We start from the raw sequence: 21062 nt of genomic DNA, 5'->3' as shown, positions 1-21062 counted from the left end.
AAGTATATAGGTGCATTAAAGTAAATAAGATATAATAATGATATCCCAACAATAACCATGTTCCAACAAGGAACAAACTTCATCTTCACCTGCAACTAGCAACGCTATAAGAGGGGCTGAGCAAAAGCGGTAACATAGCCAAACAACGGTTTGCTAGGGAAGGTGGGTTAGAGGCTTGACATGGCAATATGGGAGGCATGATATATCAAGTGGTAGGTAGCACGGCATAGCAATAGAGTGAACAACTAGCAAGCAAAGATAGAAGTGATTTCAAGGGTATGGTCATCTTGCCTGCAAAGTTCTCAGAGTTGTTGAAAGCTTGATCCTCGTAAGCGTTCTCAACAGGTTCCTCGTCCACGTACTCGTCTCCTGGCTCTACCCAAAGCAAGAACACAAGCTAAGGACCAACAATCAATCATGGTGCAATGCGCAAGCAACATGATGCAAAACATGACATGATATGCAAGACATGATATGCAATGCATATGCGTGCTTCGGAAGGGAAAGAATGATCAAGGCATCAACTTGGCAAACCAAGTGTGCCGATGGAAAGATGAGATGATTTCGGTCGAAATCGATATAAGGATCACCGGAAATGGATGCACGGTTTGCAAATGGCAAGCAAAACAAGAATGACACAATTCTGCAATTAACAGCACGATGCCATCTGGAATGAAACAAGGAGCTAAGCTACTGCACCCCAACATAGCAAAAAAGCATATGGAAGTGATGTACAAGAGATGATTGACAAAACATGAACACTGAGCTATGGCTAAATCACACTAGAACAGGTTCAAACAAGCATGGCAAAAGTGCAAAAGATATCAGCTTCATAGACTTAGTGAAAATACTAACATGCGAGAAATAACACCAGGAAGCCATGTTTAGAGCAAGCAGACAACATGCTATAGGAACAGATCATAGCAATACAAGGCATGGAATGGATCTACTAAATGCATAGCACAAAAGTTCCTTAATGAACATGAGCCAAAAAGGCATAGAACATATGATGGCACCCATGTAAACATAGCAAGTTTTATTAACAGTTTCAAACTTAGCAGAAAACAGAGCATGGCATAAACAGATCTATGAAGGCAACTTTGCGAGCTCAAACCACTCATCATAAAGCCTTGCATGACAAAAAAATCATACAAACAGAAAGATGACAAGTTCACGAAGCTAACCATGGCAAGAGAAAGTTCATAGCATGCATGAATCACTAACAACAAACATGGAAAAATTGATGAACATGTTAACATACTGCCAGGAACAATTTATAGCAAAAGTAGAGCAAGAATAAGACATGCTAGGGCACCCCATAATTGCAAACAGGGGCATCGATGGATAGCATAACCATATGTTCAAAACATCCTTACTGAAGTATCTAAAAACAAGCATGTATATCACCGTGGCATCATGTTTACATGGCATAAAAATAACAGCAGGAAAAGGACTTAGCAAAATCCCAAGTCCCTGAAAACAACAATATCACGAAGCCTAGTTTGCATGCTTGTGCTAGTCACCACATTGATCACAAAAATACAAAGCAAGCACCTCTGTAAAGATGGCATGACATAGATCAAAACACATGTAGACCTCCTACTCATATGATGCACACAACAAATGTGACAAAAATGACACATCACCATATACTGATAAGTAGCAGCAGTAAACATTTTATAGCACTCTTGCATCAATGATTTGGGCATCAATATGAACTCAAACAAGCATGCCACAATGTAATAAAATGAAGAGAATCTCACAATAAACATTTTGATATATCACATGCATGAAACAAAGCTACGGTCATGGAGATATGATGCCATGAACGGGGGCATAAAACCTCACACATCTGGGACTTAAGAGGAAAAACGAAGTCAACCTTGGTTCCACGGAAAACGACGCGGCGGCGGATCTGGCCGGAGTTCGCCGGAGATGGAGCGGGGAGGCGGCCGGAGTTGGGGGGCTCGCCAGATCTAGCCCGGGAGGAGGTGGATCCCGACGGCGTGAGGCGCGGGAGGTGTCCGGCGTCGGCGACGCGGTGCGGTGGATCCCTGGTGGCCGGCGCTCGGCGGCGCTCGGGCGTCCGCGGGAGGCGGCGGCACGCGCGGCCCGGCCGGGAGGGTCGGCGATTGGCCCGAGCGGGCCTGGTGGCGGGGCGGCGGCCAGGGACAGGTGCCAACGTCTCACTGGCGCGGGGGGATGGCGGACATGTCCGGACGGTGGCGGACATGTCCGGCGGCGCGGGGAGGAGTGGATCTAGGGTTTGACCATGAATTTCGGAGAGGGGCACATATTTATAGCTAGGAGGAGGTGGGAGTCTCCAAATGGAGTGTAGTTTTTTCCCACCCAATCGTGATCCGACGACGGAGGACACAGAGATGGTTTAGATGGGTTATTGGGCCGTTTTGGAGGGGTGTTGGGATGCAACAGAAAAGAGGGCTTTTGCGGTTACCCGGTTAACCGTTGGGGCATCAAACGGCCTCCAAATGGAACGAAATTAGACAGGCGGTCTACTGGTAGTGTACCAAGGCCACTTGGCAAATCTCGGCCCATTCCGAGAATGTTTAACACCCGCTCATGAAAAGAGACAAGAGGGGTGTGCCGGTGCAAGTAGGTGTGTCAGATTGCAAAACGGACAACGGGGAAAATGCTCGGGTGCATGAGACGAACATGTATGCAAAAGAGATGCACATGATGACATGATATGAAATGCATGACACAAACAAAATGTAAAACAAAAGACAAAAACCCAACCACGAAGGGAATCTCATATCACATCTCCGGAAAAGGCAAGAGTCAGAGTTAAAAGTATGGAAAGTTGTATCCGGGGCATTACATAAGGCATCCTTGTTTAATTTATGTTTGTACTTAGATATTGTTGCTTCCGCTGACGCTTGTGTATCGAGCTTGTATTCGAGCCCTCGAGGCCCCTGGCTTGTAATATGAAGCTTTTATTATTTTATTTGTGTCTAGAGTTGTGATATCTTCCCGTGAGTCCCTGATCTTGATCGTACACATTTGCGTGTATGATTAGTGTATGGTCGAATCGGGGGCATCACACTTTGGCATAGCCTTCTTAGGCATGCTAGCAGAGGCCTCAGCAGCGGTAGAAGAAGAATCTTCATTGAATTTCTTCACTTCTTCTTTGGCCATTTTGGCCAACTTAGCTTGTCGCTTTGCCCATTCCTTGGGAAATTCTTCACCTCTTCTGATGCTAGAGGGATCAGCGACTTGGCCTGGTGCTAATGGAGGTCTTGGGCATGGAGGGTGTATGGCGAATTTCTTCATGTACTTCGGAGTCACATATCTGTAATCCCTCCATTCTCTGGCCCATCTCCTCTCTATCCTCTGAACGCGCACTTTGCGCTCATTCTTCGTCTCCTTGCCATGAGTTGCTTCATCAGGAGTACAGTACCCTGCATAGATGTCATCAGGGATCTCAAAAGCAGTATTTGCTTCTAGTCTCCTTTCTCCCTTCTGAGGTCTTTTACCATCAGCCATATTCTTCACTTGAGGATTTTGAACAATTGAATTTTCTGAGGAGGTATGCAACTTTTCTTCAAGGAACACTGCAAATGAGTTAAGTTGATGAGAACCTAGAGATTCAGCAGTGGACATGTGTACCTATGAACAAAATATAGGTGCGAAGAATTTGGAGAGGTCATATGCATTCTCAGAAGTTTTTCAAAAGACAAGTTTGAGGAATTTGACCAGGGGTGTCTTGAGGAATATCACTAAGCGTTCTTCACTTAGTTTCTAGAGTTGTGTAGATTGAAAATCCACACAATTGAGGAATCTTGAGGAAAAGCGTTGCTTAGAGAAACATATCAAGAACAGATGCAATTGTGATGTTTAACAGTGTGGAAGTTGAAGAATAAACACCTTTTGAGGATATTGTGAAAATCATCAGAATCAACAAGGGCAGTAAAAATATAATTTATTTACCCTTGACGAAGAACATGATGAACTGAGAGTAGAAGTTGAGAAGCTCGTCCATTTAGATCTTCCACGCCCTAACTTGGTGGCGGAAGACAACTACGGTGGCGGCGGAGTGAAGAGTTCAGCAGCCGGCGCGAGTACGACGGTGACGAGGTCGAGGCAGTGAAGCTCTTCCTCACCGGCAACGATGGAGAGTAGTGGCGGCGCTAGGTGAGAGAGCTCGAGCAAGGGGAGTGAGATTGAGTGGAGTAAATGAGGTCTGTGGAGGGCGAGGGGTATTTATAGCCGAGGCGAAAAACCGCTCGTCTGAGGAAAATGGACGAACGTGCCCCTGACCCTTCTCATCCTAGAGACATGTGTCACCCACGTACTGTGAAGCGGAGATCGTGTGAGATCGTGGGTGAATAGATAAATCATATCGTGGGATGCGGAACGGTTTGAGCAGCAAAAGACAAAAATTGATATATGAAAAATTTAATGTTTCGTCTGCAAATTCTTCAGCTGACAAGGACAGAGTGAATATTTTGAACGGGTTTCAAATAGAACGCACATGAAGAATTTGTGAACAGACTGGGTTGAGTTTAGCATAGAGGGGGAAGGGTCCGATCACACTCACTTAGCAGAAAAGTCAACTTGGAGAATTAGCAATAAGTGAATGCTATAGAGGACTTGAAAACTCAAATATATATATAGTCAATGAAGAACACAGTCGGATAGAGTGAATACTTTGCAGAGTTGAAGAATTTGAACAACAGAGGAATCTCAAAAACTGAAGAAAAACTCAAATTTAAGATTTTTCAACTTTTGTTGGTGGCGAGACCCACCGTATAAGAATGATGATTTCAGACGCAGCGTACAATTGTCGTAGGGCTCTGAGAATCAAATTCTTCGTTCATTTCTTCACACGTAGAGGGTTAGTGTTCATTGATTGAAGAAAAATGTTACTTCGTGTGTTGCACATCTAAGTCATCAATTTTGCATAAGTGTTAGGATGTCTGTCCTTTTCAAAGAACGTTCGAAGATTCTAAGATATTTAGCTCACACCGCAACTTGCTAAATCTCTTCTCATCCAAGGGCTTTGTGAAGATATCGGCTAGTTTTTCTTCAGTCTTCACGTGCTCAATAGAGATGTCGCCCTTCAACACATGATCATGAAGAAAATGATGACGAATTTGGATGTGCTTTGTCTTCGAGTGCTGAACTGGGTTATGAGCAATCTTGATGGTACTCTCATTGTCACTAAAGAGAGGCACATTCTTCACACTGATGTCGTAGTACTTGAGGGTTTGCTTCATCCATATAAATTGAGCACAGCACGAACCAGAAACAATGTACTCAACTTCAGCAGTAGAGAGTGATACACAGTTCTGCTTATTTGAGGACCAACATACTAAGGATCTTTTGAGAAAATGGCATGTACCTGATATTGACTTGGGACCCACTCGCTCACCAGCATAGTCAGAGTCGGAATATCCAATGAGATCAAAAGTCGAGCCCTTGGGATACCATAATCCAAGTGTTCGAGTGTGAGCTAGATATTGAACAATATGCTTCACAGCCTTATGGTGTCATTCCTTCGGTGTAGCTTGAAAACGGACACGCATGCAAACACTAAGCATAATATCTGGCCTAGATGCACATAGATACAATAAAGAGCCAATCATGGAGCGGTATACCTTTTGATTGAAGTCTATACCATTTTCATTAGTGCATAGATGGCCATTTGTGGGCATAGGGATTTTGACGCCTTTGCAGTCTTGCATGCCGAATTTCCTCAACACATCCTTGAGGTATTTCTCTTGATATATGAATATGCCGTTGCGATGTTGACAAATTTGAAGACCTAAGAAGAATTTCAATTCTCCCATCATAGACATTTGATATTCCTCACTCATCATATAGGCAAATTCGTCACTGTAACATTGGTTAGTACAGCCAAAGATAATATCATCAACATATATTTGGCACACGAATAATTAATCATCATAGGTGTCGTGGAATTGTCACGGCAGATGTCCTAGTGTGAGGACTTAGTCGTGAGGCCAACTCATCTATGTGGTAGCTTGAGAGGGGTTGATCGGAATCGAGAAACGCAACACAAGACAAGGATTTAGACAGCTTCGGGCCCCGGGAAACATTATCCGGCAATAGCCCTACATGTTGTTTGTGGCTAGATCTCATTATGATCATGAGGAAGTCATCGTAAACCAGCTCTCCCAGTTATCCCTAACCCTTAAGATTGTTTCTTCTTTACTTGTCCCTCTTTGGGGAGCCCTTCCCCTCCTTATATAAGTTGAAGGGGCGGGTTACATGTAGAGTCCAACTTAGACTTAAGACTTAACTATTATGACTTCTCTTCATGGGCTTCTTAACATCTTGGGCTTCATAACGTCTCGGGCTTCATAACCTGTAACGCCCTCGATGCGGCTATATCTCTGACGTGTCAAAGCACGACTTAGAGGCATAACCGCATTGAAAGCAATGTCGCAAGTGAGGTAATCTTCACACAACCCATGTAATACATAATGGAAAGAGATACATAGTTGGCTTACAATCGCCATGTCACACAATACATGAATATAACATTACATCAACCAGATACACACAAGGTCCGGCTACGGAACCAAAATAAAAGAAGGCTACCCCAAATGCTACACAGATCCCCGATCGTCCCAACTGGGCTCCACTACTGATCAACTGAAACGAAACAACACAATGAACGAGATCTTCATCGAGCTCCTCCTTGAGCTCGGTTGCGTCACCTGCACGGTTTCATCGGCACCTGCAAACTAGTTTTTGGAAGTATCTGTGAGTCACTGGGACTCAGCAATATCACACCCTCGCAATCAAGACTATTTAAGCTTATAGGAAGGGTGAAGGTACAAGGTGGAGCTGCAGCAAGCGACTAGCATATTTGGTGGCTAACTTACGCAAATGAGAGCTAGAAGAGAAGGCAAAGCACGTTCGAGAATCTATGATCGATAAGTGATCCTAGAACAACCTAGGTCAAGAATAACTCCAACACTGTGTTCACTTCCCGGACTCCGCCGAGAAGAGACCATCACGGCTACACACCCGGTTGATGCATTTTAATTAAGTTAAGTGTCAAGTTTTCTACAACCGGACATTAACAAATTCCCATCTGCCCATAACCATGGGCACGACTTTCGAAAGTTCAAAACCCTGCAGGGGTGTCCCAACTTAGCCCATCACAAGCTCTCACAGTCAACGAAGGATATTCCTTCTCCCAAGACAACCCGATCAGACTCGGAATCCCGGTTACAAGACATCTCGACAATGGTAAAACAAGTCCAGCAAGACCGCCCGATGCACCGACTTCCTGATAGGAGCTGCACATATCTCGTTCTCAGGGCAACAGCGGATGAACACTACGTACAACTAAAACCTGCCCTCAAGTTTCCCCGAGGTGGCGCCGCAAGTGGCTCTGTTTCGGACCAACACTTAGACAAGCACTAGCCCCGGGGGTTAAAATAAAGATGACCCTCGGGATGCACGACTCCCAAGGGAAAAAGGCTAGGTGGCGAATGGTAAAACCAAGGTCGGGCCTTGCTGGAGGAGTTTTATTCAAAGCAAACTGTCAAGGGGTTCCCATTATAACCCAACCGTGTAAGGAACGCAAAATCAAGGAACATAACACCGGTATGACGGAAACTAGGGCGGCAAGAGTGGAACAAAACACCAGGCATAAGGCCGAGCCTTCCACCCTTTACCAAGTATATAGATGCATTAAATTAAATAAGAGATATTGTGATATCCCAATAAAATATCCATGTTCCAACAAGGAACAAACTCCAATCTTCACCTACAACTAACAACGCTATAAGAGGGGCTGAGCAAAGCATTAACATAGCCAAACAATGGTTTGCCAGGACAAGGTGGGTTAGAGGCTTGACATGGCAATATGGGAGGCATGATAAGCAAGTGGTAGGTATCGCAACATAGGCATAGCAAAAGAGCGAGCAACTAGCAAGCAAAGATAGAAGTGATTTCGAGGGTATGGTCATCTTGCCTGAGATCCCGCAAGGTAGAAGAATGGGTCCATGAAGAAGACAAACGGACGTAGCCAACGGATCCTCACAATCGCAATGTTATCGAAACCAACCCGAAGAAGCAACACCGGAAAGAAGCAAACAACAAAATAAACAACCACCACATAATCATGGCATGATGCACAATCAAGTATGATGCATGTCCGGTTTATTGAAGCATGGCATGGCAAAGTGCACAAACAACCCTACAAATTAAGTGGAGCTCAATATGCAACTCCGTTGCATATTGACGAAACACCACGTGACTTATTGAGTTCGATCTTGTTTATGTACCCAACAAGATTAAATTTTGTTAGCATGGTAATAGGGTGAAGCAAAGTAAAACTACCTATCTAGCCAAGTTTAAATGAAGCCGGAAACAACGAACAACAATTCTGGAAAATCCTCATATGTATATATTAGGTTTGGTACTGTTCTTCCCTAAACACAGTTTTAGAGTTGTTAAACATGCAAAGCAAGCACACCATGTTAAATTAGGCATTTTCTACCCCATTTTTATATAAAGATTATTTACAACCGAGCTACGGTTATTTAGTTATGAATTAAAGCATTTTAGCAAGTTATTTAAGAAAATTTAAACAAACAGCATTTTAAACATGGATGAAAATGACATATTATGAAACTAGATGAAAAACTAAGCATATTTCATATATAAATTGTTTTAATCCGATGCATGGTTATTAAGTTATGATATGCATGATGTTTGAGGGCTAAACTGTAAAACTGGCAAATTCCAGAAAATAACTAAATCGCAGAACCTAAAAAAACCTACACGGGACGGATCTGGAACAGGGCCCAACAGAGAAGGGGGGCGCAGCGGAGGCTCACCATGGGCTGAGGCCCAGCTAGTGAGGAGGAAGGCCAGCAAGGGCGGCGCAGATTTGGCCCGACTAGGCCTGGCTTGGCGCTGGTCGGGCCAGCCTCGCGAGGCGGGGAGGATACGGGCGCGGCGCCCTCTATTCGACAGAGAAGCAGAGGAGCAGCGGCGCTGGAGCGGCTTGCAGGCGGACTTGGTGCGGCGTCTTGTCGGTGGTCTCCGGCGAGGGCACCGGTGGCCGGGGACAGGGCCCAGCCGGCGGGATCCGGCCAGAACGGGCAAGACGGTGGAGACACGAATCCGGGCGGTCGATATGTCCTGGCGAGGCGACATTGCAGGGGGGTCGAGGCTCTCGTGACCCATGGCGGCGATGAAGCAGAGGAACAAGTGGACACCGTGGGGCTCCGGCAAAGTTGGGGAGGTCCGGCGCGCGAGGAACGGCACGGGGAAGGAAGGCTGGGCGCGGGTCCATGGCGCGGGGCAGGCAAGGATCTCGTCGAGGCGCTGGTGCGGGCAAAGCTCAGCGAGGCCATGGTGCGGATGCTCCTGTCGACAGAGAAACATGAGAATAGAGAGAGATGAGAGAGGGAGAAACGGGAGGAGCACGGGGAGAGGGAATAGAAGGAGAGGGTCGCGACGGGGGGCTCATCTGCTGGTCTCGAGAGGAGCTCGTCTCCCTGGTCGACGAGGAAAGCGAAGACGAGTAGGATCGAGGGGAGGCCTCGGGTGGAGTCTGGTTGGTGGGATTGGGTCGGGGGGAATGAGGGGATCCCGAGGATTTGATTGTGGCGACGGCGAGGAGGAATGATGGGACAGTTCCCCTAGATTTTAGGGTTTGTCCAAAATGACGAAGGGTGGACTGTATATACCTCACAGATTAGGTTAGGGGCTACCTAGTCCCTCAGATCAGAATCAGACGGTCAGAAAAAATAGGCTAGGGAGCCCAAATAAGAAAACGGAGACGTTTTGTAGATGTTTGGGGATGATCTGGACACAAAGGTGGCGACAGTCCGGGTCGGGTTCGGGACAACTTTCGGACGCACGCGAGGGGGGGGCTGCAGGCTGACGAGAGAGGTTAGGTTGGACTTGACGGTAGGTAGTGAGCTGTGTAGATGGTCTCGAGCTGAGAGAAGAGAAGAGAGGGAGGCCCGGCGACTATTTTCGGAGACCGAAAACGTCCGACGTGTGCCCGGCTGTAATGCCGCTATAGTTTAACGGTTGGGCTATCAGACGAACTCCGAATGTGATGAAACTTGACAGGCGGTCTATCTATACTATAATAAGACCACACGCCAACTTTCAACCCATTCCGAGAACATTTTCGGGCCACTTATAAAATACTATTTCGGACATGCCGCGGGCGCGTGCAAGTGTGGTTGGGCTCAGAACAGACAATGGACGGAACTGGGGGAACCCGGACGGATGCAAGTTTTGAAAACACGATGATGCAATGCGGATGATGACATGGCAAGATGCAACACGCAAGCAAATGACAAGGCAAAACATCGAATAACTGGAGGACACCTGGCACATCGGTCTCGGGGCGTTACATAACCCCTGGCAACCCAATTATCACTGTCTGCCGGGTTATGACTGGTGCCGGTTTATGATGGTCTACCTGTTTATGACTGGTGCCAGTTTATGATGGTCTGCCGGTTTATGATGGTCTGCCGGTTTATGATTTTCTGCTGAGTTATCATCTGACTTAACTCCTGTCGGGTTATCATCTGACTTAAATCTTGCCCGGTTATCATGTGACTTAACACCTGACTTAACTGTCAGCCGGTTTATGAACCCGCCGGTTTACCGTCTGGGTTAACTGTCTATCTTAACTGTCAGCCGGTTTACTAAGTCCCAGCCAGGTTATAGCTCTGGCCGGATCATACTGCGGGGTATATCCCCGACATTAGCCCCCAGTTTAATTTGGATTTATCCATGTTAAACTGATCCTGATCGTCCTTAAGTCCTTGCCATTTCCTTCTTCTAGAAAATCCAGGTCAATAGGCCAGCTTCATAATCAATTTGCTAACATTGGTTTGTCATAGAGAAATATTGTGAAAAATAATTCATTTGACTCAGCTCCCAATGCTTAATAGAAATATTGGTCCTTAAAATACTCATCTGATCTTCAGCCAGCTTAAGAATGTAGAACTTTATCGGTTTAAGAATGTAGAACCTTGACGGTTTACAAATATTGATGGTACCGGGTCATAATTGTAGTTAACATCAAGCTTGAAAATATACCTCTTATATGCCTATCACTTGTAGCCCCCAAGTCTTAAGAAAGTAGCATAGCAACAGCTTCAGACTTGCTTCAATATGAATGTCACAAGCTTGAAGAAATCCAGGTTATTCATCTCAATCACCAGTCAGAACTGGGTATTCCACATATGTATATGTAGCCCCCAAGTGCCGGGTTGTCATGCTTGCAGCAACCTGGGACTTGTAATTGCCTGATGTTCACAAAACTTCAACCAATGTAGCCCCCAAGGGCCGGGTCATTATGCAATAATGAGCAGGGACTTTGTAAATATAATATTAGGCTGTGACTTTATATATACTTCATTGAAAATAGCATCATATGATGTAACTCCCATCATGGGGCTTGAACCCACGTCCACAAGGTTAAGAGTGCTTGTGCTTTACCAACTGAGGAGTGGATCCTCCAATAATAGATGAAAATTTGTGTACCTTGAATTGTTTGACAGGAGCAATTGGTAGCCCCCAAGGGCCGGCCCATATAATTTGATGAGTCGGGTCTTCAATAAGGTGAGCAAGCGATGACTTTGCATTAGCCCCCACATGTCATGGTGCATGCTTGCAGCGACATGAGGCTTGTGTATTTGATGTAATCTCAACTTGAATAATGTAGCCCCCAAGTGCCGGGTCGTAAGCTTGCAGCGACTCGGGACTATTCCTTCCATTATAGAATGAATCATATCCATCAATAAAATAATATCCATTGCGCTAAAGCGACTTTGAAAACCTTAATCATAATACTGGTTATTGATAACCATGATAAAAATCCAGCCATGTTGGCTATTTAAATATTTGAATAATATAACCTAGTTTGAAAACCGATTCCTGTCATATAAGCCGGTATATCCATGCACATACGATACATGCTATGATGATGTAATGATGGTGCAACATATGATGCAATATATGATGATGTATATGTATGCTCAAGAGGGTTTAAGCTATGGTTCGGATATGACCAGAGCCCCATGTAGTCATAATTGTGGCATTGCGCCGATCAAGAGGTGTAGCTATGGTTCGAATACGACCAAGCCCCAAGTGATTTCTCTAGCGCCCTTATGCCAATCAAGAGGTGTAACTATGGTTCAAACTCATAGCCCCCAAGTGATGTCCCTGGTGGTCTTATGCCTATCAAGAGGTGTAGCTATGGTTCGGATATGACCAAGCCCCAAGTGATTTCCCTGGTGCCCTTATGCCTATCAAGAGGTGTGACTATGGTTCGGATACGACCAGAGCCCCCAAATGATTTCCCTAGTGGCCTTAAGCCTATCAAGAGGTGTGACTATGGTTCGAACATAGCCGCCAAGTGATATTGTGAGCTGTGCTCAAGGGATACCCATGTTTGAGCTGTGCTGTGCAACAGACTCTCTTTCGCCCATTATGATATATTGGCTTGATTGCCGGATTACCAAAGTAACCAGAGCTGTGCTCTTATGATAATATTGGCTTGATAGCCGGAATCAAGAGGGTAGTAACATTATGTTCTCTTTGGTGAATACACCTATGTTTGAACAGGAAGCCCCCAAATGATATTGCGAGTTGTGCTCAAGGGGCACCTATGTTTGAGATGTGCTTTTGCAACAGACTCTCTTTGGTCCCTTTAATTTTTCCTGAGAACTCGAACTTGCGAGAGATTACTCTTTTTGAACTGGAAATTGTTAAACCGGATACTGAGAGCATCAAAGCTTTGTGGGAGATAGCTTTCCCTTGAGCCGGATTGTAAACTGGAATCCTTCTTTTTAAGCCAGAAATTTTCTGACGACCTTTAAATTTGCACCAATATGGCGGTTTAGGGTCCTGCATGAGATAACTTTGCAAGACGGAGTAATTGCTCTTTTAAAGAAAGCAATATATAATATAAAAATATACCGGATGGATTTCACCTGATATGTTAGGCCAAAAAATATCCACCACGGGGTTGATGATCACCATGGTGAAGCTGAAATCAATCATGTCCGAGTCGGCCGTGGCAGCAGGCAGATGAGCCGGTCGCGGCAATGCAAGCCGGCGTGGACGGGCAAGGCAATCGCAGGCACGGTAAGTCACGCGAACGGCGAGTCAGTTGCGGGCATGGTCCCGCCGAGTTGATGTAGATTGAGCTGCACGAGCGACGGCTTGCGTACACCCATTTAATCAGCAAGCGGGTGCAGACACCGTGCGCGATGATGCTGACGCATACTTCATGGATGCAACCTGGCACCACCTTTGGTGTACATAAAAATACACAGACAAAGTAATTGCTCTCTTTGATTAAAATATGTACTAAAAGTAGATAAAAACAATAGCACCTGGTATATTTTATCAAATGAACATGAACGCTAGCATTTAGCAGCGTCAGACGACCACCGAGACATATGTCTGATAAAACAATAGCACCCACATAGCCTTCACCCTTTTTTTCATGCAGTACTTCCTTCTTTTCCTGTTTTTTTTTCAAACCGACCCGGTAGCTTCTTTATCTGCTCCACATTCCCCACTTCCCCTTTTCCTCAGGCAGCGTCAGGCGTGCGAGAGAAGAGGGCAAGACGGCTCAGCAAGCAAGGCGGAAGGGAGGAAAAAGAGCTGGCGGGATGGGCCAGAAGAGACTAGAAAGGGGCGGCGGTTTAACAAGAGCGTTGGCAGGTCTCGGCCTCTGCAGCTTCCAGCAAAGGACGATCCGGTGACGCGAGTACAGAGGCCGGGGCAGAGCGATTTGGAGGAGAAGCAAGAGCGACTCAACGCGATAAGGAGGTGGCGGCGATTTAACATGTGATCCGTAAGCAGGGCAACGGTGGATATGAACCGGCGCAATAGCTCGTAGCAGCGGCAGGTCAGATGGCCATTTTACGGTGCAGATGTGGACTGCCCACCGACGCCGGGTGGACCACTGAGGCGGTCCAGCAAGCAGAAGTAGAAGGCCAGTGGTGGCTCGCGGCCGCTAATGTCGGGGCGGTTCAGCACTGCAAGGGTGGAGATGCGGTGATGATGACTCCAGCGAAGAGAGGTTGCAGCCATCCGAAGCGGCAGGGCCGGAGCCGATGCAAGGTGACGTAACGGAGGAGTCCGGCAGCTCGAGGATGAGGCCAGGGAGGTTTGAGGCTGCAGGTGGCCAGAGCACGGCAGTCTGGGTTGGAGAGGCGCGGTCGTGGACGGTTCAGCATGAGCGCGCATAGCAGCGGAAGCATCAACCACAGCTTGGTGGGTCAACCTCGGGCGGTTTGGGCAGCACCGTAACAGAGGCGGAGGTGAGCCAGCAACTCGGAAAGGTCAGATGAGTCGGCAGATGACGAGGTGGGGGTTCGATCGGTCGCCACGGCGATTTGGCAAGACGAATCAGCGAGCCGACGGGGGCTGAGAAGTACTGCGAGCCAGCGGCGGGTGGAGAGGTGACGCAGCCAGGGCGGCGACTCGCGGCCTGGAGCAGAAGAGCAACCGACCATGGCAATGGCAACATGGCAGAGGCGCGGGACAAACCCTGCAATGAATGAGGCGGCGATTGGAACATGAGGTCGCACAGGGAGAGTCACACGAATGGCGGAGCCCAGTAACTCGAAGACGAGGTCGTGGTGGCGACTCTGACGCGACTGATTTGACTAGGCGATAGCGGTTTAGAGCAGAGGCGGAACTCTAAGTAGTAAAGCTGCTTGACATGACTCAAGGCAGCAACAACTGGCGGCGATTTAAGATGATATCTGGTACAAGAATCAACAGAACAGCAGCGCAAGGTGGCGTGAACTGGCAGGGCCCTGCTCAGGCCGATCAGACAATGGTTCAAGACCGGGCGGCGGTCCTCAATAGAAGAGTCCTAATCGCGGTGGTTAGGTGGCTGCGGGTCGGTGATAACAACCCAAAGGAGGCGAGGCACGACTAAACCGGTGACGGGTTGGAGAGGCGCGGCCGAACCAGCGATGGGTTAGCACCGGCGCAGATGGAAGTGGCTCGGCATTGCTGTTTGTTGAAGCAGAGGCTGGCCAGCGGCTCACGGTGCGAAACAGCTCAGGCTTGAGGTGAGCGATGGCGGCTCATGGGTCCGGCGGGTCACGGCCGCGGCGTGGCTACAATGGTTCAGACACAGCACCAGAGAGATGCCGGCTTGTGGCAGAGTCGCTGGCAAGGGCGTGGATGCAGAAGGCAAACCAGCAACACGGCAGTTTACAAGTGTAACGGCGGCGACGGGGGCAACAAACTGGCTTGACGAGGCCGGCGGAACAAGGCGGAGCCGTAGGGGAGCGGCGGTAGGAGGCAGATGCGTGGGCGGCCGGATCACAGCACGGCGGCAGCAAACCGCTTCCAAGTCCCCGACTTCTTTTTCCTGTTTCCGCTGTCTTGGTCTGCAACTTCTGCTAAGCTTATCTTCAGTATCCACACTCGCGTGGGATCAGTACGTGGAGGTGAGATTCCATGGGAGATGCCTTCCACGTGAGCCATAGAGTGATCTTGCTTTGGAACTTGTGTTTTGGAGTAGTCCTTGATACTAATCCTTCACAACTGCCTTCAATTGATATTGACTTTTATCTGCGACAATATTCGCACCGAGTCACGGAAGCTGTTGGATGCTGGGTGGCTACCATCAAACTTTATACACGCCATTGTATGAGCATAACCGAGGATCACGCCGATGCTCTGAATCCGGATTGGAACACGGACGACGGTGTAGGTCTCGGCGGCTTGTCCCTCGTATCAACTAATTTCAGATGCAAAACTTTAACCTGCAGCGGCAACAGAAATTAACCCGGCCTCGACGGATTATCTATAAACGCAACTTTAACTTTCTCTTGATCTCATATCTTGTATATGTCTCCTTTATTATTCGTCGATGATGTTATCTTCTGCGGTGGCTCTTTTTCATCTGGCTCACCACGAGTTTCTCGATCCCTGAAGAAATCCCTTCAAGAACTCAACACCATCGTGCGCGGCCCCACGGTGGGCGCCAACTATCGTGGAATTGTCATGGCAGATGTCCTAGTGCGAGGACTTAGTCATGAGGCCAACGCATCTATGTGGTAGCTTGAGAGGGGTTGAGCGGAATCAAGAAACGCAACACAAGACAAGGATTTAGACAGCTTCGGGCCCCGGGAAACATCATCCGATAATAGCCCTACATGTTGTTTGTGGCTAGATCTCATTATGATCATGAGGAAGTCACCATAAACCGGCTCTCCCAGTTATCCCTAACCCTTGAGATTGTTTCTTGTTTACTTGTCCCTCTTTGGGGAGCCCTGCCCCTCCTTATATAAGTTGAAGGGGCGGGTTACATGTAGAGTCCAACTCGGACTTAAGACTTAACTATTATGACTTCTCTTCATGGGCTTCTTAACATCTTGGGCTTCATTACGTCTCGGGCTTCATAACCCCTGGCAACCCAGTTATCACTGTCTATCGGGTTATGACTGGTGCCGGTTTATGATGGTCTGCCTGTTTATGACTGGTGCCGGTTTATGATGGTCTACCGATTTATGATGGTCTGCCGGTTTATGATTGTCTCTTGAGTTATCATCTGACTTAACTCTTGCCGGGTTATCATCTGACTTAACACCTGACTTAACTGTTAGCCGGTTTATCAACCCGCCAGTTTACCATCTAGGTTAACTATCTGTCTTAACTGTCAGCCGGTTTACTAAGTCCCAGCTGGGTTATAACTCTGGCCAGATCATACTGCGGGGTATATCCCCGACAATAGGTTTTGGTGAAAAGAGTTGGGTCAAGTGAACCGGGTTTGAAGCCTTTCTTCATGAGGAATTCCTTCAAAGTATCATACCACACCTGAGGAGCCTTCTGATACGTCTCCAATGTATCTATAATTTTTGATTGTTCCATGCTATTATATTATCTGTTTTGGATGTTTAATGGGCTTTAATATGCTCTTTTATATTATTTTTGGGACTAATCTATTAACCAGAGGCCAGTGCCAATTTTTGTTTTTCTTTTTGCCTATTTTAGAGTTTCACAGAAAAGGAATACCAAACGGAATGAAACCTTTGCGATGACCTTTCTTGGACCGAAAGCAAACCAGAAGACTTGGAGTTGAAGTCTGGAACTCCCTGAGGCAGCCACGAGACATGAGGGCACACCCTGGGGGTAGGCGCGCCCCCCACCCTCATGGGCCCCACATAGCTCCACCGACGCACTTCTTTCGCCTATATATACTCTTATACCCTAGATCGATCGCAGAGAGCCATGAAACCACTTTTCCACCGCCACAACCTTCTGTACCCGTGAGGTCCCATCTTAGGGCATTTTCCAGCGATCTGCTGGAGGGGGAATCGATCACAGAAGGCTTCTACATCAACACCATAGCCTCTCCGATGAAGCGTGAGTAGTTTACCGCAGACCTTCGGGTCCATAGTTATTAGCTAGATGGCTTCTTCTTTCTCTTTCATTCTCAATACAATGTTCTACTCGATGTTCTCGGAGATCTATTCGATGTAATACTCTTTTGCGGTGTGTTTGCTGAGATCCGATGAATTGTGGGTTTATGAACAAAATTATCTATGAATATTATTTGGTTCTTCTCTGAATTCTTATATGCATGATTTGATATCTTTGCAAGTCTCTTCGAATTATCGGTTTAGTTTGGCCTACTAGATTGATCTTTCTTGCAATGGGAGAAGTGCTTAGCTTTGGGTTCAATCTTGCGGTGTCCTTTCCCAGTGACAGTTGGGGCAGCAAGACACGTATTGTATTGTTGCCATCGAGAATAAAAAGATGGGGTTTATATCATATTGCTTGAGTTTATCCCTCTACATCATGTCATCTTGCTTAAAGCGTTACTCTGTTCTTATGAACTTAATACTGTAGATGCATGCTAGATAGCGGTCGATGTGTGGACTAATAGTAATAGATGCAGAATCATTTCGATCTATTTGACACGGACGTGATGCCTATATTCATAATCATTGCCTGATATTCTCATAACTATGCACTTTTCTATCAATTGCTCGGCAGTAATTTGTTCACCCACCATAATACATACTATCTTCAGAGAAGCCACTAGTGAAACCTATGGCCCCGGGGTCTCTTTCTTATTATATTGCATCTATTTTATTTACATTGCATCTCGTTTACTATTTTGCAATCTTTACTTTCCAATCTATACAACAAAATACCAGAAATATTTACTTTACTATCTTTATCAGATCTCACTTTTGCGAGTGACCGTGAAGGGATTGACAACCCCTTTTTCGCGTTGGTTGCAAGGTTCTTGATTGTTCGTGCAGGTACTAGGTGACTTGTGCGTTTTCTCCTACTGGATTGATACATTGGTTCTCAAAAACTGAGGGAAATACCACTGGTGCGCGCTGGTCCTAAACAAACGGTTTAAAAGCCCTTTCTGTGACGGCATCTGGAACCATCGTCAAGTGAGTGTGGGCGATAGGGGGGGTCCTTCCCATACGACCTAGAAACCGTCGGGGATATGCCCTCCTGGCACACATGTTCGGGAAAATGAGGTCGTGTGCGGCCAGCAAGCGCTCAAATACGGAAATACGTACAATATAGAAAAATACAATTATATGGCGATTTTTTTTCCGGTGCAAGTACATCCCACACAGTCAGTCCCCGCTAAATGTTTCCGTTCGTATGTACATCCCATACAGTCGCTCCAAGGAAAAGGTTTCCGTTCACATGTACATCACACAAAAATTTTCCTGTTAAATCGTTTGTGATAGCGTTGCCATTGCACACGATATTAATAATTTTATCGTTTGCGTTATTGAATGCACCATACACGGTGCGTACCAAGAAACTGTGTGGCAACGGCTGTCCATCACACACACTTTTTATGTGATAAACGTTTGCGCAAGGTGGCCTAACGCAAACAGTTTTCAAGAGAAAATCGTGTGTGCAGTGGAGATTGATCATACACGTAGTGGATCCTAGAAACGTTTCTGATCTCCACGTATATCGCAGACGTTTCGCTTTCGCAAACCTTGTGTAGTGTAATACCTATTTAATCCATAATTAAAAAATCACATGTTATGAATTTGAAAGTAGGCAATCACTTATTTCATATCCAACCATGTTTATTACAAATATAGGTTCAACCACGAATCCATAATTCAATGCACAGGTATATATACTGAAGAACTACAGAAGTACCTAGTAAAGAACGATGAACCATAGTTGTACTAAAGACTGTAAAGAGAGAGGCGAAAGACATTCTGGTTGCTGGAGAAGGTGAAGCGGAATGCCCATATTGTGCCCTCCTCCATGCGTAAGGCGCGCACGACTCTAGGCCAACCCCTTGTGATGGCTGCCCGTCCATCCTTCACTATCTTCATTAGGACTTCTCGATGCTCATTGTAGTCTGGATGAAATACTTTAACCTTCATTGTGTGTCCACCAATCATGTACTTTGCGAGGTAATCTTGAGTGAACTGCTTCGGGAACAACTGGGAACGAAAAAGATTCAGACATTGTTGTCTAACAACTCATTATGGGCAGTAAAAAGAGAAGGCTGCAGAGTTTGTAGTTACCATCCTACAGCTCAATGTTGTGTTGGATAGAGCATAAACAAATAATTTGCTTGCCACCATTCGTATCTTTTTGCTAATAATTCTTATCAGTTTCCACACTTGATGCTTGTTCATCAATATCTCATTGCCCCATATGCAAAAAGGGTCGATGCGTGGATCCTTGCCAAGGGCATATGTACCTACAAGCAACAAGTCAATATTAGAAGCTAACTAGTGTCCAGGCATGGATCTATATGCACTACATTATGGAACGACGGGGGAGTACAAGCCGAGGGATGAAGCTAACCTCAGCGGAAAATGGTGGCCACTCCCGTTGTTGTCCTACATAAGTAGTGGAAAGGCATGATAAGTACAACAATCTTAACATCAAAAAAATATAGCAAAGGAAAACAACATCATCTCCAAATGATAGCTTGCATGTGTTGGTTTCAGCATGCTGTTAAAGCAGATATAAAATGGAAGGCAATGTTACGGACAGTAGGCTTAACAGCCATCAAATATTGCAATTCAAACTGGTATTGTTGAAAATGAATAGAACGTAGGTAATGCTTAAACATCACACTGGATAAGTGTGTAAAACTGAAAATAAAGGGCATGTGTTAACTACACCAGGAATAACTGGAACCAAATATAGCCATTCAAACTGGTATTGATATAGTCGAGCGGCACAGTTCCGACTTGCACATAATGAACCACACATTGTGAATGACTGAAATAAACAAGGCATAAATGACCAGTATAACAACCAAATATAGCCATTGAAAACTGGACAGAGTCTCACTGCAACCAACCTAACAAGCAAATACAGATAAACAGGGCATATGCTTGAAAACTGGACAAATGCTCACTGCAGCCAACCTAACAAGCAGATAAAGATAAAGAAGGCATCTGCTTGATAACAGGAGAAATGCTAAAAAAGCAACCTAACAACCAAATACAGATAAACAAGGCATTTGCTTGATAACTGGACAAATGCTAAAAAAGCAACCTATCAACCAAATACAGATAAACAAGGCATCTGCTTGATAACTGGACAAATACTCACTGCAACCAAACTAAAAACCAAATACATATAAACAAGGCATCTGCTCGATAACTGAAAAAATGCTCACTCCAACCAACCTAACAACCAAATACAGATAAAAAGGCATCTACTCACTATAAACAACCAAATATAGCCATTCGTGAAACTAAAGTGGAAAATTCATACTTAAACAACACATAGACCAATTGAACAACACATTTTTGCATAACTAAAATAATTAAACACGGCACAGTTAAAGCACCACACGACAAATGCTACTACAACAAAGGGTACGGGTTGGCAAGCTAGAAAAGGTAATATTTGCTGATAGAATGTTGCCTCACATTTCGTGGACATGATCCTTCTAGTTGGAAGAGCACAGACCCATGGTGTGCTCTCTGATGTCACAGTTGGGTTGTTTCACCTTGGAAGAACCTTCGTGGGTGCCCTCCTCGTGGTCGTGGTCGATGAGATCTGACTCGGTAATTGAGGATCCC

Source organism: Triticum urartu, chromosome 7 (assembly GCF_003073215.2).
Source record: "Triticum urartu cultivar G1812 chromosome 7, Tu2.1, whole genome shotgun sequence".
Taxonomy (NCBI): Eukaryota; Viridiplantae; Streptophyta; class Magnoliopsida; order Poales; family Poaceae; genus Triticum; species Triticum urartu.
Note: the sequence above shows the minus strand (reverse complement) of the source record.